The sequence below is a fragment of the Bombina bombina genome, chromosome 3 (genome assembly GCF_027579735.1).
Source record: "Bombina bombina isolate aBomBom1 chromosome 3, aBomBom1.pri, whole genome shotgun sequence".
Taxonomy (NCBI): Eukaryota; Metazoa; Chordata; class Amphibia; order Anura; family Bombinatoridae; genus Bombina; species Bombina bombina.
Genome location: NC_069501.1, coordinates 9488847 through 9504820, shown reverse-complemented (window position 1 = coordinate 9504820; position 15974 = coordinate 9488847). Strand labels below are relative to the sequence as shown.

At 39.3% G+C, this 15974-nt stretch overlaps 1 protein-coding gene across 2 annotated transcripts in view; it reads right to left on the bottom strand.

The window, feature by feature from the left end:
- The window catches only part of GATD3 (glutamine amidotransferase class 1 domain containing 3), a 134344-nt gene that overhangs the window by 10995 nt on the left and 107375 nt on the right, over nt 1-15974 (bottom strand). The window lies entirely within an intron of this gene.

The following is a 15974-nucleotide window of genomic DNA, read 5'->3' as shown; positions in this document are numbered from 1 at the left end:
TGGTAGACTGCAGAATAGAGTTAAGAACTTGACAAGCGTTTAGAAGCTTTGAATTTCTGACTTCTGTCAGGAAGATCTTCATTTCTAAAGAATCTATTATTGTTCCCAAAAAGGGAACTCTTGTCGACGGAGACAGGGAACTCTTTTCTACGTTCACCTTCCACCCGTGAGATCTGAGAAAGGCTAGAACAATGTCTGTATGAGCCTTTGCTTTGGAAAGAGACGACGCTTGGATTAGAATATCGTCCAGATAAGGTGCCACTGCAATACCCCTTGGTCTTAGAACCGCTAGAAGGGACCCGAGCACCTTTGTGAAAATCCTTGGAGCAGTGGCTAGCCCGAATGGGAGAGCCACAAACTGGTAATGCTTGTCCAGAAAGGCGAACCTTAGGAACCGATGATGATCTTTGTGGATAGGAATATGTAGATACGCATCCTTTAAAACCACGGTAGTCATAAATTGACCCTCCTGGATTGTAGGTAAAATTGTTCGAATGGTTTCCATTTTGAACGATGGAACTCTGAGAAATTTGTTTAGAATTTTTAAATCCAGAATTGGTCTGAAAGTTCCCTCTTTTTTTTTTGGGAACTACAAACAGATTTGAGTAAAATCCCTGACCTTGTTCCACAGTTGGAACTGGGTGTATCACTCCCATCTTTAACAGGTCTTCTACACAATGTAAGAATGCCTGTCTCCTTATTTGGTTTGAAGATAAGTGGGACATGTGGAACCTTCCCCTTGGGGGTAGTTCCTTGAATTCTAGAAGATAACCCTGAGAAACTATTTCTAGTGTCCAGGGATCCTGAACATCTCTTGCCCAAGCCTGAGCAAAGAGAGAGAGTCTGCCCCCTACTAGATCCGGTCCCGGATCGGGGGCTACCCCTTCATGCTGTTTTGGTAGCAGCAGCAGGCTTCTTGGCCTGTTTACCCTTGATCCAGCCTTGCATTGGTTTCCAAGCTGGTTTAGTCGGGAAGCGTTACCCTTTTGTCTAGAGGCTGCAGAGTTGGAAGCCGGTCCGTTCCTGAAATTGCGAAAAGAACAAAAATTGGACTTATTCTTAGCCATGAAAGGTCTATCTTGTGGGAGGGCATGGCCCTTTCCCCCAGTGATGTCTGAAATAATCTCTTTCAATTCTGGTCCAAAAAGGGTCTTACCTTTGAAAGGGATATTAAGCAATTTTGTCTTGGAAAATACATCCGCCGACCAAGACTTTAGCCAGAGCGCTCTGCGCGCCACAATTGCAAACCCTGAATTCTTTGCCGCTATACCTCGCTAACTGCAAAGCGGCGTCTAAAATAAAATGACTTAAGTGCGTGAATTCTGTCCATGACTTCCTCATACGGAGTCTCCCTACTGAACGACTTTTCCAGTTCCTCAAACCAGAACCACGCCGCTGTAGTGACAGGAATAATGCACGAAATAGGTTGAAGGAGGTAACCTTGCTGTACAAAAATCTTTTTAAGCAAACCCTCCAATCTTTTATCCATAGGATCTTTGAAAGCACAATTGTCCTCAATAGGAATTGTCGTGCGTTTGGCAAGTGTAGAAACCGCCCCCTCGACCTTAGGGACTGTTTGCCATAAGTCCTTCCTGGGGTCGACCATTGGGAACAATTTCTTAAATATAGGAGGATGCCTGGCTTCTCCCACTCCTTATTCACTATGTCCGCCACCCGTTTAGGTATCGGAAAAGCATCAGGGTGCACCGGGACCTCAAGGAACTTGTCCATCTTGCACAATTTTTCTGGGATGACCAGATTGTCACAATCATCCAGAGTAGATAGCACCTCCTTAAGTAATGCACGGAGATGCTCTAATTTAAATTTAAATGTCACAACATCAGGTTCTGCCTGCTGAGAAATTCTTCCTGTATCAGAAATTTCCCCATCTGACAAACCCTCCCTCACTGCCACTTCAGATTGGTGTGAGGGTATGACAGAAAAATTATCATCAGCGCCCTCCTGCTCTACAGTGTTTAAAACAGAGCAATCGCGCTTTCTCTGAAATGCTGGCATTTTGGATCAAATATTAGCTATGGAGTTATCCATTACTGCCGTCAATTGTTGCATAGTAACAAGCATTGGCGCGCTAGAAGTACTAGGGGTCGCCTGCGCGGGCATAACTGGTATAGACACAGAAGGAGATGATGTAGAACTATGTCTACTTCCTTCATCTGAGGAATCATCTTGGGCAACTTTACTATTTGTGACAGTACTGTCCTTACTTTGTTTGGACGCTATGGCACAATTATCACATATATTTGAAGGGGGAACCACATTGGCTTCCATACATACAGAACATGATCTATCTGAAGGTACAGACATGTTAAACAGGCTTAAACTGGTTAATAAAGCACAAAAACCGTTTTAAAACAAAACCGTTACTGTCTCTTTAAATGTTAAACAGGGCACACTTTATTACTGAATATGTGAAAAACTATGAAGGAATTATCCAATCTTTACCAAATTTTCACCACAGTGTCTTAATGCATTCAAAGTATTGCACCCCAATTTTCAAGCTGTTAACCCTTAAAATGTGGAAACCAAAGCCGTTTGCAATTTTAACCCCCCTACAGTCCCAGCCACAGCCTTTGTTGCGACTTCACAAATCCCAGGGGGGTATTTGAAGCCTTCTAGGAACGTTTTCAGTGGATACCAGACCCTCACACATGCAGCTGCATGTACTGAACTCAAAAGTAACTGCGCAGTAATGGCGCGAAAATGAGGCTCTGCATACTACAGAGAAAGGCCCTTCCTGACTGGGAAGGTGTCTTAACAAGTGCCTGGTGCTAAAAACGTTCCCCAATATTAAAAAAGTGTGAAATTCACTTCAAACTGCATATAATACTTAAATAAAGCAATCGATTTAGCCCCTAAAGGTGTTTATAGCCCATACTAAGCCCTTTATTCTGTTTGAGTCTAAGAAAATGGCTTACCGATCCCCATGAGGGAAAATGACAGCCTTCCAGCATTACACAGTCTTGTTAGAAAAATGGCTAGTCAAACCTTAAGCAGAAAAGTCTGCAAACTGTTCCCCCCAACTGAAGTTCTCTCAGCTCAACAGTCCTGTGTGGGAACAGCAATTGATTTTAGTTACTGCTGCTAAAATCATACTTCCTCTTTTAAACAGAACTCTTCATCTCTTTCTGTTTCAGAGTAAATAGTACATACCAGCATTATTTTAAAATAACAAACTCTTGATAGAAGAATAAAAAACTACAACTAACACCACAAACTCCTCCACCATCCCCGTGGAGATGCTGCTTGTTCAGAGCGGCAAGGAGAATGACTGGGGGGGCGGAGCCAGAGGGGGACTATATGGACAGCTCTTGTTGTGTGCTCTCCTTGCCATTCCCTGTAGGGGAGGAGAATATCCCACAAGTAATGGATGACGCCGTGGACCGGACACACCAATGTTGGAGAAATAAAGCATTCCTATTTAAAGCTAAATACCTGTAAAATAAACCCTAATATAGCTACAATATAACCAATAATTACATTGTAGCTATTTTAGGATTTATATTTATTTTACAGGAAACTTTGTATTTATTTTAACTAGGTACAATAGCTATTAAATAGTTATTTACTATTTAATAGCTACCTAGGTAAAATAATTAAAAAATTACCTGTAAAATAAATCCTAACCTAAGTTACAATTAAACCTAACACTACACTATCAATAAATTAATTAAATAAATTAACTACAATTACATACAATTAAATAAACTAAACTAGTGCATATTACTATCACACACATACCACACACACTAGTGCAAATAACTATCACACACATAATATAGAAAGTAGTGCATATTACTATAACTACTGAACTCTTAAAGCTCTTAACTACTGACTTTTTTCACACATACCATACAAACTAGTGCATATTAATATCACACACATGCCATACACACTAGTGCATATTACTATCACACACATACCATACACACTAGTACATATAACTGTCACACCCATACCATACACACTAGTGCATATTGCTATCACACACATATCATACACACTAGTACATATAACTGTCACACCCATACCATACATACTAATTCATATTACTATCACACCCATACCACATACACTCGTGGATATTACTATCACACCCATACCATACACACTAGTGCTTATTACTATCACACACATACCATACACACTAGTTCATATAACTGTCACACCCATATCATACAAACTAGTGCATATCACTATCACACTCATACCATAGAAACTAATGCATATTACTATCACACAGTAATACCATACACACTAGTGCATATCACTATCAAACACATACCATACACACTACTGCATATTACTATCACACCAATACCATACACACAAGTGCATATTACTATCACACACATACCATACACACTAGTGCATATTACTATCACACAAATACCATACACACAAGTGCATATCACTATCACACACATACAATATACACTAGTGCATACCAAAACCAGATACCATACACACTAGTGCATATTACTGCCACACCCATACCATACACACTAGTGCATATCACTATCACCCATACCATACACACTAGTGCATATCACTATCACACCCATGCCATACACACTAGTGCATATCACTATCACACCCATGCCATACACACTAGTGTATATCACTATCACACACATACCATACACACTACTGCATATTACTATTACACCCATACAATACACACTAGTGGATTACAATCACACACATACACCATACACTAGCGCATATCACTATCACACACATACACACCATATAGTGCACTAGTGCATATCAAAACCAGATACCATACACACTAGTGCATATTACTATCACACAAATACCATACACTATTGCATATTACTATCACACCAATAATATACACACAAGTGCATATCGCTATCTCACACACACACACCATATACACTAGTGCATATCACTATCACACACATACCATACATACTACTGCATATTACTATCACACCAATAACATACACACAAGTGCATATTACTATCACACACACCATACACACAAGTGCATATTACTATCACACCCATGCCATACACACTAGTGCATATCACTATCACACCCATGCCATACACTCTAGTGCATATCAAAACCAGATACCATCACACCCATACAATACACACTAGTGCATATCACTATCACACACATACCATACACACTAGTACATATCACTATCACACACATACCATACACACTAGTGCATATCACTATCACACACATACCATACACACTAGTGCATATAAGTATCAAACCCGTACCATACACACTAGTGCATATCACTATCACACCCATGCCATACATACTAGTGCATATCACTATCACACCCATACCATACACACCAGTTTATATCTGTCAGGGTTTTTTCCCTGTTGTGTTTGCCATGTGCTGCTGGCAGCCATTTTACTCACCTCTCTTGCCGACTATGGTGCATTGTGGGGGATCCTGCTCATTTCCTGCATTTCCTTTTATGGCTAGACTGGTGTGCATCATCCATGTGGGACAGGATGCAGTCTCAGAATTGTGATGTCATCACTTATTATTTAAAGGGCCTCTGTTCAGTATGCTTTGCCTTTGCGTTGTCTCAGACCTGTTTGTGAGAGTTCCTGTGTATTACCTGGCTGCCTGACGTCCTTCCTGGTTCCTGATCCCTGGCTTGTTCCTGATTCCGGCTCGTCTGACTATTTGCTTTGGCTCCTGACTCGGTTCGTCTGACTACCAGCTCTGGTTTTGACTCCTGGCTTGTTATTTGACTTGTGGACTTTTTATTATTTTTTGCTATTAATAAAGGTGTGATTATTTTTGCACTTCTCGTCTCAGTCTGATTCCTGGCACCCTGATATTACGCAAAGGCCATGAATCCTGATGCTGCTAATAATCCACCTTTACCTGCCATCATTTCCAGGATGGATGTACAGGATCACCACTTGGATCAATTTGCACTAGCCCTGCAAACCCTGCTGACTCGCACTGCACATTTGGACCAAAGTGTCCCGCAAGTTATGGTTGCTCCTGTTTCCTCTGCTGCACCTATGCCTACCAGGTGCATGTCCAGTTCTGCACCTCTACCTCAGCGATATGGAGGCGATCCTATTCAGTGCAGAGAGTTTTTGAACCAGGTGGGCATTTACTTTGAGATGTTACCTCAGGCGTTTCCCTCTGACAGAGCTAAGGTGGGATTTCTCATCTCGTTACTCTCTGACACAGCTCTTGCCTGGGCTAATCCCTTGTGGGAGACTAATAAACCTGTGATTTCAAATTACCCTGAATTTGTGGCCTCTTTTCGAAGGGTATTTGATGTTCCGGCATGCTCCTCCTCTGCTGCTAAACGACTCATGTCCATTCAGCAAGGTACAAGATCTGTAGCTCAGTATGCTATTGAGTTCCGTACGCTTGCCGCAGAGGTAGGTTGGAACAACAAAGCCCTTGTTTCCGCCTTCTTTCATGGGCTCTATGATGCGATTAAAGACGAAGTTGCTGCCAGAGATTTACCAGAGGATCTCGAGGCATTGGTGTCTTTTTTTATCCTAATTGACATCAGACTCAGAGAGAGGCCCTCTTTCAAGGAGCGCTTGCGGAAGCCTCCTGTTCCGTTGTCTCCTACGTGTTCGTTCCCACCCATGCCTCCCTCTCCTCCCATGCCTCCTGGTCCCGAGCCATCAGGTACTGCTGAGCCAATGCAGTTGGGATTCACGTGTCTCTCCGCGGCGGAGAGGGCCTTTAGGAGGAGGGAGGGGCTCTGCCTCTATTGTGGGTTACAGGGCCACCTTTTGAAGTCTTGTCCTACACGGCTGGGAAACGCTCACACCTAAGGTCCTGTCGGGGCAGACCTTGGGTGGTTTATCCTCGTCCCCGGAACCGCTAAAGGAGAAACCTTTAGTCACAGTTGTCCTTTCCTGGATGGACACCTCCATAGTCACCCAGGCTCTTGTTGACTCCGGTGCTGCGGGCTATTTCATTGACAGTGCTTTTGTATCAAAGCACTCCATTCCTGTTTTGCCTCTGTCCGTTCCGCTTGCTATTGAGGCCATTGATGGCAGGCCCCTTCAACCCGCACTCGTTACTCACGAAACTGCTCCGTTATCCATGGCTGTTGGGGCTCTCCATTTTGAAACCCTCCAGTTCCAGGTGATAAACTCTCTGCATTTTCAAGTTGTTCTGGGTTATCCCTGGCTCCAAAAGCACAATCCCAGTCTCGACTAGTGCAGGTCTGAAATTTTGCCGTGGTCCCCGCAATGTATTTCCACTTGTCTTCGGAAACCAGTTTAAGTCTTGTGCACTTCTTCGTATCTCAATTGCCAGAGGAGTACCGAGAGTTCCTAGACACATTTGACAAGGTGCGTGCCGGTACGTTGCCTCCTCACTGGTCTTATGATTGTGCCATAGACCTGCAACCCGGAGCCATTCCTCCTCGGGGCCGGGTGTGCCCTCTGTCTGTTGCAGAGAATTGTGCTATGGAGGAGTATGTTGCCGATGCTCTGTCGCGGGGGATCATCCGCAAATCCTGCTCTCCTGCAGGGGCTGGCTTCTTCTTTGCGAAGAAAAAGGGTGGCGAGTTAAGACCATGTATCGATTATAGGGGTCTTAATCGTCTTACCATTAAGAATGCTTACCCTGAATGTTGGTCAGGTGTGGCAGAGGGGTGGAGAAAGGTGTAGGTGTGCTGCTGCTCCGTGTAGGCTTTTGTTAGAAGGAAACCATCCCCTTCCCCCTCAACGCTGTAACCTTAGCCTAGGATTGGGGCTTGAATCCAGGATAAAAGAATTCACTGGCTGGAGAGTGGAAAAAGTATAAGGCTGGAACGAATGACAATATATGGCTGATGAATTACAAGACAGCGAGTGGTATACATAAAGCCTGAAATCAGGAGACTGGGTACATGGTATCTTGTCTCAACAGCTAAAGCACTCACAGGACGGACAGCGATGCCGGGTGTCCGGTTTGGAAAAAGAAGAAGCTAAGAAGTGGGCGCATCACTCAGGCACCGTATGCTGAAGTGAAGTGCCCTAAAGAAGGAAGACTGCGGAGAAACAGTTTAAGGTGGAGTGGCTTACTGACCTGCAGAGTTTCCCTTACGCTGGACAAAGTACGGACTTACCTGTGAAGCGGCCCGCCTGGTTCAGGGTCGGATCAGGTGAATAGAGGTCTGAGTGCCAGCGGCGGTGTCTTTTTTTTCTCCCCATCTTCATTAAGCGAATCTAGGTCTCTGGGACGCGGTGCGGCTTACAGGAGGAGAGAGAGAGGCCGCATCGTTCTACGTCATCATCCGCAGCCGCCTCGACAATCTCAGCCCAGCAAAGATTTCAGTGTATGGAGTGCCTTCGGTACCCCAGAGGAAACAAAGTGTGATCGGCTCCATATCCCATGAGAGGAACACACCGGTACAGACAACGAGAAGTACGGTAAGCCCATACTTTACAAAAAGGACTTTTCGATGGGGCTGAGACAAAGGTATATTTGGCTGGAGATAGGTCGGCTATCAGGGAATTAAACTGAAAATTCTTTTGAGCTGAAGGCTCTCTCTATTTATATCCCCCTCCATATTTCTCCCGGACACAAGTAAAGTTTACAAGGGGGAAAGGAAGAGATAGAGAAAGGTGGAAATAAAGAGAAGGGAAGGCTGGGGGAAAAAAAAAAGAATTGCTGTAAGAGAAATTGGATGGATTGGACTTTCAGTTTAAAGTGACTCAATTTTGGTTATAAGAATCAAAGACTCTGGCTCTTTATTAAATTGTCTTTGGACAGAAAGAACATGCAACCCTAAGATAACAATGGGCTGTGATTGATACACTGTCTCTGGCAAAAGTTCAACTAGTGATCTAAGAATCATATCAAGGAGAAAAAATAACTTTGTATCTATATTTGTTTTTTGTGAAGTAATATCTCAAATTTTTTTTCTTTTTCTTTTCTTTCTGGGTTACCTGAATTGTATATTTGATAAAAGAAAGAAAAGGGAGAGAGGAAAGGAAAGAGAAAAAAAAATTCTCTTTCCCAGAAAAAAGAAATACATGATAATGGTTATGATAGGATCTGGATAAGGCTAATTGTCTAAGATAATTTACTATATTAGATTAGCAAGTGTTCCTGTCTGGCTGACAGAGGCTGGTCTTATTTCCACATACTGAATTGTAAGCAATCATATATTTGAATTTACTTTTAAAAAAAAAAAAGGGGAGGGTCACAGGGGGAGGGTGGGCACTGTGAATATAATATTCCACTGTTTGAAAGTTTTGGTTGATTTATTAATTTTCTTTTTTTTTTACACATACAACCCTGCATGATTGAGGAGTCAGGGTAATACACACATACATGGATAAATTTATGGCACAGACAAAGAACAAATCTCCAGCAATGGCAGCCAGAAATAGGGATAAGAAAAACAAAGGAAATAGTGAAACTTAAATTTATGTAAACTTATAAATTTATATCTATCATTCTCCCTGAGATATTAGAAATCCCTGCTAATAAATTACCCTTTCTAATTGAGAGAAGTCATAGGATAGGCCCACTGAGAGAAGAAAGAAGTAGTGATAGACCGAGACCCATAATTGCCAAATTCCTGAACTTCCAAGATAAGTTAAAGATGCTCTACTATTACAGGAAGAAAAAGGAAGTAATTATTGAGGATAGAAAAATTTTCATTTTCCAAGACTTCTCCGCTGAAGTTTCTAATAAGCGAAGAGAGATGGCACCGATATGCACTCAATTAATAAACAGTGGGTTGAACGCTACTTTAATGTATCCTGCCAGGATTCGAATACAAGAGACAAAGGGAATTAAAATGTTAGAAAATATAAATCAGGCTGAATTATATATGAAGGAAATAAAGCAAAATTAATGTGTATTGGCTACAAGTTAGAACTCAACTGTCAGATTTGTTTAAAGTGAAAGTCGTATTACTATGGAAATTTCCACTTATCCCTGCACCTAGTAGAATTTTAAGAATTCAGGGTTTTTTGTTTTTTTTCCTTTTTTTTTTCCCTCTCAGATCCTATATCTCGGTATCTTTCCCTTATATAAAATATGTCAGGTTTAATTAAATTTACCTCCTGGAATGTAGGTGGAATAACCACACCACTAAAAAGGAAAGCAATCCTTCAACAACTTAAAATAATAGGAACGGATATAGCATTATTACAGGAGACTCATTTAAAGAAATTGGAATTGGAAAAACTGAAAACTAATTGGGTAGGAACGATGTCAGGAACTCCCTGTAAAAGTAGAAAGAGAGGTGTAGCTATTTTAATAAAAAAAAAAATTAGATTTTAAACTTGTTTTTTTTTTAGACTTGTTTTTTAGATCCAAATGAGAGATATATACTCTTAAAAATAGAATTTAAGGGGAAGACTATCACTATTTGTAATGTATATGGACCAAATGAGCATTCCCCCAAATTCTTGGCAGATCTCCAGACACATATACTGATGGAATCAGAGGGCACACTTATATTGGGCGGAGATTTTAATATGGCCTGTCAAGTACCAATTGATAGATTTAAAGATGGCGAAATTATTAAAAAGAGTAAAAGGGATAATCTCGAATCCAAACTTCTCAAAAAACTTATGAATAATCTAAATATTAAAGATATATGGAGGGAAAATAACCCAGTGAGTAAAGAGTATACCTGCATGTCGAAAACACACAAAACCCTCTCTAGGATAGATATGTTTATGATTTCGGAAAAATTGGTTGATATTGAGGCAGATACTACAATAAGAGACATAATTTTGTCAGATCATGCCCCGATAACACTAAATTTGAAGATAAATATGTACAATTCTATAATTAAAAGATTTCGTTTTCCAACATATTTATTGGAGAATGTGAAGTTCAAAACATTTTTAGCTGCAAAATGGCAAGATTATGTACATAATAATTATGAATATTTTAACAGACCTGAACTTTTTTGGGAGGCTTCTAAAACTGTGCTAAGGGGAGAAATCATAGCATATCTATGTATGATCAAAACAAAAACAAAAAAAAGAGAGAAGGAAATTTCTAGAAGACTCACGCTATCATATAATAAAGTTATAAGTGAACCTTCCAAAACTAATTGGAAGAAGTATGGAGAGGCCAAAGAAGCAAGAGATATGTGGTTATTAAACAACACCGCACAACAAGAAATTAAAGTTAGTTCAAAGTATTTTAGGTATGGGAATAAATCTGGAAAAATATTAGCGAAATTAGCTAATAAATCTAGATAATTTATTGCCACTTTAAACAAAGAAGGGGTAATATTGACTAAAACGGAGGAGATCATGAAAGCATTAGAAGAATATTACCAAAAGGTATATAGTGCTGAAAATTTAAACCTCGGTAATAAAGAAAAATTTTGGTCTAACCTAAAAATTCCAATGGTAGATAAGGACGAGATGAACAAAATAATAGAACCAATTACAGAGAAAGAAATCGAAGAGGCAATAAAAAATCTCAAAAATAATAAGTCACCCGGGCCAGATTTATTGCCAAATGAATATTATAAAATTTTATCGGAGCACATAATACCTAATCTTAAGTCCCTTTTTAACTCTTATTTCTGTGAGGGAAAAGAAATGTCAACTAACTTTACGGCCTCTTGGACCTCTTTAATATTAAAGCCAAATAAAAAAAGTGATCAAATGGATTCATATAGACCTATATCTCTACTAAACGTAGATTATAAGTTGTTAACTGGTATAATAGCGGAGAGATTCCAAACAGTACTTAAACATGTAATACATAAAGACCAAACAGGTTTTTTGAAAGGTAGAAATTCTGCATCCAATATTAGAAAAGTTTTTCTTGTCTTAGATCACTTTAAAAAGCAAAGTAATATGAAGATACGAGATAGGATCTGTGATGCCGCTATTATCGCATTAGATGCTCATAAAGCGTTTGATTCTATAGATTGGAACCATCTATATACTTCTTTAAGGCAGTTCGGCTTTCATGAAAGGATAATTAAGCTGATTGAAAAGTTATATAATTTTCCTCACACAGCGTTATTAGTTAATGGTCAAATTTCGGGTGATATCATCCTAAAGAGAGGTACTAGACAGGGATGCCCTTTGTCACCCTTGTTATTTGACATTGTCATAGAACCTTTAGCATGTGTTTTAAGAGAGATGATAGAGGGAATCAAAATAGAGCAGCATGAATGCAAGATCGCCCTATATGCAGACGATCTGCTTTTGTTTGTAAGTAATTTAGAAAAAAATATTCCTATAATAATGGAAATAATAAATCATTTCAGCACGTTTTCTGGTTATAAAATAAATTCAAGTAAGTCGGAATTAATGATGATCAAAGGGCAAATTAATACTAAAATTAAGGAATATTTTAAAAATTCACCTGAAGGTATAAGATACTTAGGAATACATATTTCTCTCTCGGAAGACAGGTGGTATAGCATGAATTTTACTCCTCTGTTTAAAAAAATTAGTGAAGAGCTTAAATTTTGGTCTAAGCTACCTCTCTCTATTGTGGGTAGAATAAATTTATACAAAATGATAACCTTCCCTAAAATACTTTATACTATGCAAAGTATCCCAATACCAATTTTTAAAAAAGATTTAAAAAAATTACAATCAGACATTCAAAAGTTTATCTGGAATGGAAAGAAATCTAGAATTTCAATGAAAAAATTATCTTTACAGAAGGAAAGCGGGGGTTTGGCACTCCCGAATCTAGAATATTATAACTGGGTAGTTTTGAGTAGGATAGTGATAGAGTGGATCACAAAAGCTGCATATTATACAATACCCGAAATAGAATTATATTTTTTCCCTCCATTTAAAATGATAAATTTTTTGCACATAGCAGGACCAGAACTACCAATAGAATTGAAGAGGTTAAAAACGATATATTATCCTATATGGGCATGGCAAAAAATATGTGAAAAGCTTAAAGTTCAATTTAAGATATCTAAATATTTGGAAATTCAGAATAATCCGGCTTTTCCTGAAGCCATAAATTCTGCAATATTTAAAAATTGGGAAAGAAAAGGTCTCAAATATATACATCAAATTTTAAACTTAGAGAGTAAATTAGTGAAATCCTTTGAGATGTTAAAAGAAGAGTTCGGCTTACTTAACAAAAATTTCTATGCATATTTACAAGTGAAACATTATACAGATAAATTGGCTAAAAATAACGGATACGATTGGAATTGGGAGAAAATCCAATCTTGGATAGGAATGGTTAAGCATGGAATCTATTCAATTTCACCATGGTATAAAATGTTATCAATACAAGAAGGTCTTGCTAACTTAGAGTATATAGCTGGAAAGTGGAGTTCCCACTTTCAGACAGATCCAGACTATTTAAAAAAATCAATACAAAGTGTGGCTAAAATAACGTTATCAGAGACGTGGAGGGAGGCGCATATAAAGTTACTATATAAAGCTTATTATACTCCCAAGAAAGGTTCAGATTGGGGAAATAAAGAGTTTGATAAATGTCCCAAATGTAAAATGCTAGCAGTGGATCTTATTCACATGTTATGGGAGTGCCCTATCATCAAACAATTTTGGCGAAAGATTGAATTTTGGCTCTCTAATATTCTTGATAGACAGATTCATTTCAACTTAGAGCAAATTATTTTTTTTGGTTGAGAAAGAGGTTTGGATTCAAGATATTAATCTAGTTAACATAGTGGTGTTAACGGTTAGAAATATCATATTTAAAAATTGGAAAAATAAAAAAAACCTAGTTTCCCGGAATGGAAGAATTTCCTTATGAAACAGTTGATCTTAGAACAACACGCAACACAAGCTTTCAAAGAAAATGAGGTAAAATTGTTTCTTAAAAAGTGGGATCCATTGATAAGATCCCTGGGTAAAATACAACAGGAACAGATAATGTATCCATTTAGAAACATGACAGCAGCTATTAGGTAGCCGGAGACATAAAGGTTTAGGAAATTATGATGAAAGGATAGCATCTGAGATTATTTGTTCTTTTCTCCCTTTTTTTTTTTTTCTTCTTCTTCTTTGTTTTGTTGTTCTCTTTATTTTTATATTGTTTTAGTGGGTGTTATAGAATTCAGAAAATTACCAGCATGGCTAGCTCTAGCATTAGAGTAATGGAACACATATGGATATTTTTGTTGTTTTGTTTTCCTATTATTTAGAGCAATAAGAAGACACGGATTTAGTTGGTTTAATTAAATGTCTGGTTTTTGTTTTGAGATGTTTAGGATTTATATAAGGTTTCAATACTCTGTATAATGGCTCTAAAATTGATTTTCTTTTGTTGTCATTGTATATATTCATGCTGGTATAAAATAAAGATATAAAAAAAAAAAAAAAAGAATGCTTACCCTATTCCGCTCATTAACCCCTTAACGACCAAGGACGTACGCCACACGTCCTCAAAAAAAATACACTTAATGACCGAGGACGTGTGGCGTACGTCCTTGGTCTGGAAAGCAGCTGGAAGCGATCCTGCTCGCTTCCAGTTGCTTTCCGGTTATTGCAGTGATGCCTCGATATTGAGGCATCCTGCAATAACCTTTTTTAGCAATCCGGTGCAGAGAGAGCCACTCTGTGGCCCTCTCTGCACCGGACATCACCGGCTAAATTCGTTGGTGGGTGGGAGCCGGTTCGGGAGGCGGGTGGCGGCCATCGATGGCCTTAATGATGTGTAGGGGGGCGGGGGTGATCGGAGGTGCGCACGGGCGCGTGCGCATGCACGGGAGGGCGGGGGCGGGCGGGTGCAAGGGGAGGGAGCGGGTGGGAACCGCTACACTACAGAAAAAAAGGTTGTATTAAAAGTTAAAAAGTTAATAAAAAAATAGTATTTATATATATAAAATACATTAATCAGGGGGTGGGAAGCTACACTACAGAAACATAACATAATAATTAAAAAAAAAACATTTTTCTTGCAAACTGGGTACTGGCAGACAGCTGCCAGTACCCAAGATGGCCCCCAATAAGGCAGGGGGGGGGGTTAGAGAGCTGTTTTGGGGGGGATCAGGGAGGTTGGGGGCTAAGGGGGATCTTACAAAGTAGCATATGTAAATATGCTAAAAATGTATTTTTTTTTTTTTTTAAAAAAAAAACGTTTTATTTTAGTACTGGCAGACTTTCTGCCAGTACTTAAGATGGCGGGGACAATTGTGGGGTGGGGGAGGGAAGGGAGCTGTTTGGGAGGGATCAGGGGGTCTGATGTGTCAAGTGGGAGTCTGATCTCTACACTAAAGCTAAAATTAACCCTGCAAGCTCCCTACAAACTACCTAATTAACCCCTTCACTGCTAGCCATAATACACGTGTGATGCGCAGCAGCACTTAGCGGCCTTCTAATTACCAAAAAGCAACGCCAAAGTCATATATGTCTGTTATTTCTGAACAAAGGGGATCCCAGAGAACCATTTACAACCATTTGTGCCATAATTGCACATGCTGTTTGTAAATAATTTTAGTGAGAAACCTAAAATTGTGAAAAATTTTGCGTTTTTTTTAAGTTGATTGCATTTGGCGGTGAAATGGTGGCATGAAATATACCAAAATGGGCCTAGATCAATACTTGGGGTTGTCTACTACACTACACTGAAGCTAAAATTAACCCTAGAAGCTCCCTACATGCTCCCTAATTAACCCCTTCACTGCTGGGCATAATACACATGTGGTGCGCAGTCGCATTTAACAGCCTTCTAATTAGTAAAAAGCTAAACCAAAGCCATATATGTCTGCTATTTATGAACAAAGGGGATCCCAGAGAAGCATTTGCAACCATGTATGCTATAATTGCATAAGTTTTTTGTAAATAATTTCAGTGAGAAACCTAAAGTTTGTGAAAAAAATTGTGAAAAAGTGAACAATTTTTTTTTATTTGATCGCATTTGGCGGTGAAATGGTGGCATGAAATATACCAAAATGGGCCTAGATCAATACTTTGGGTTGTCTTCTAAAAAAAAAAACAGAATTTATGTTTACCTGATAAATTTCTTTCTCCAACGGTGTGTCCGGTCC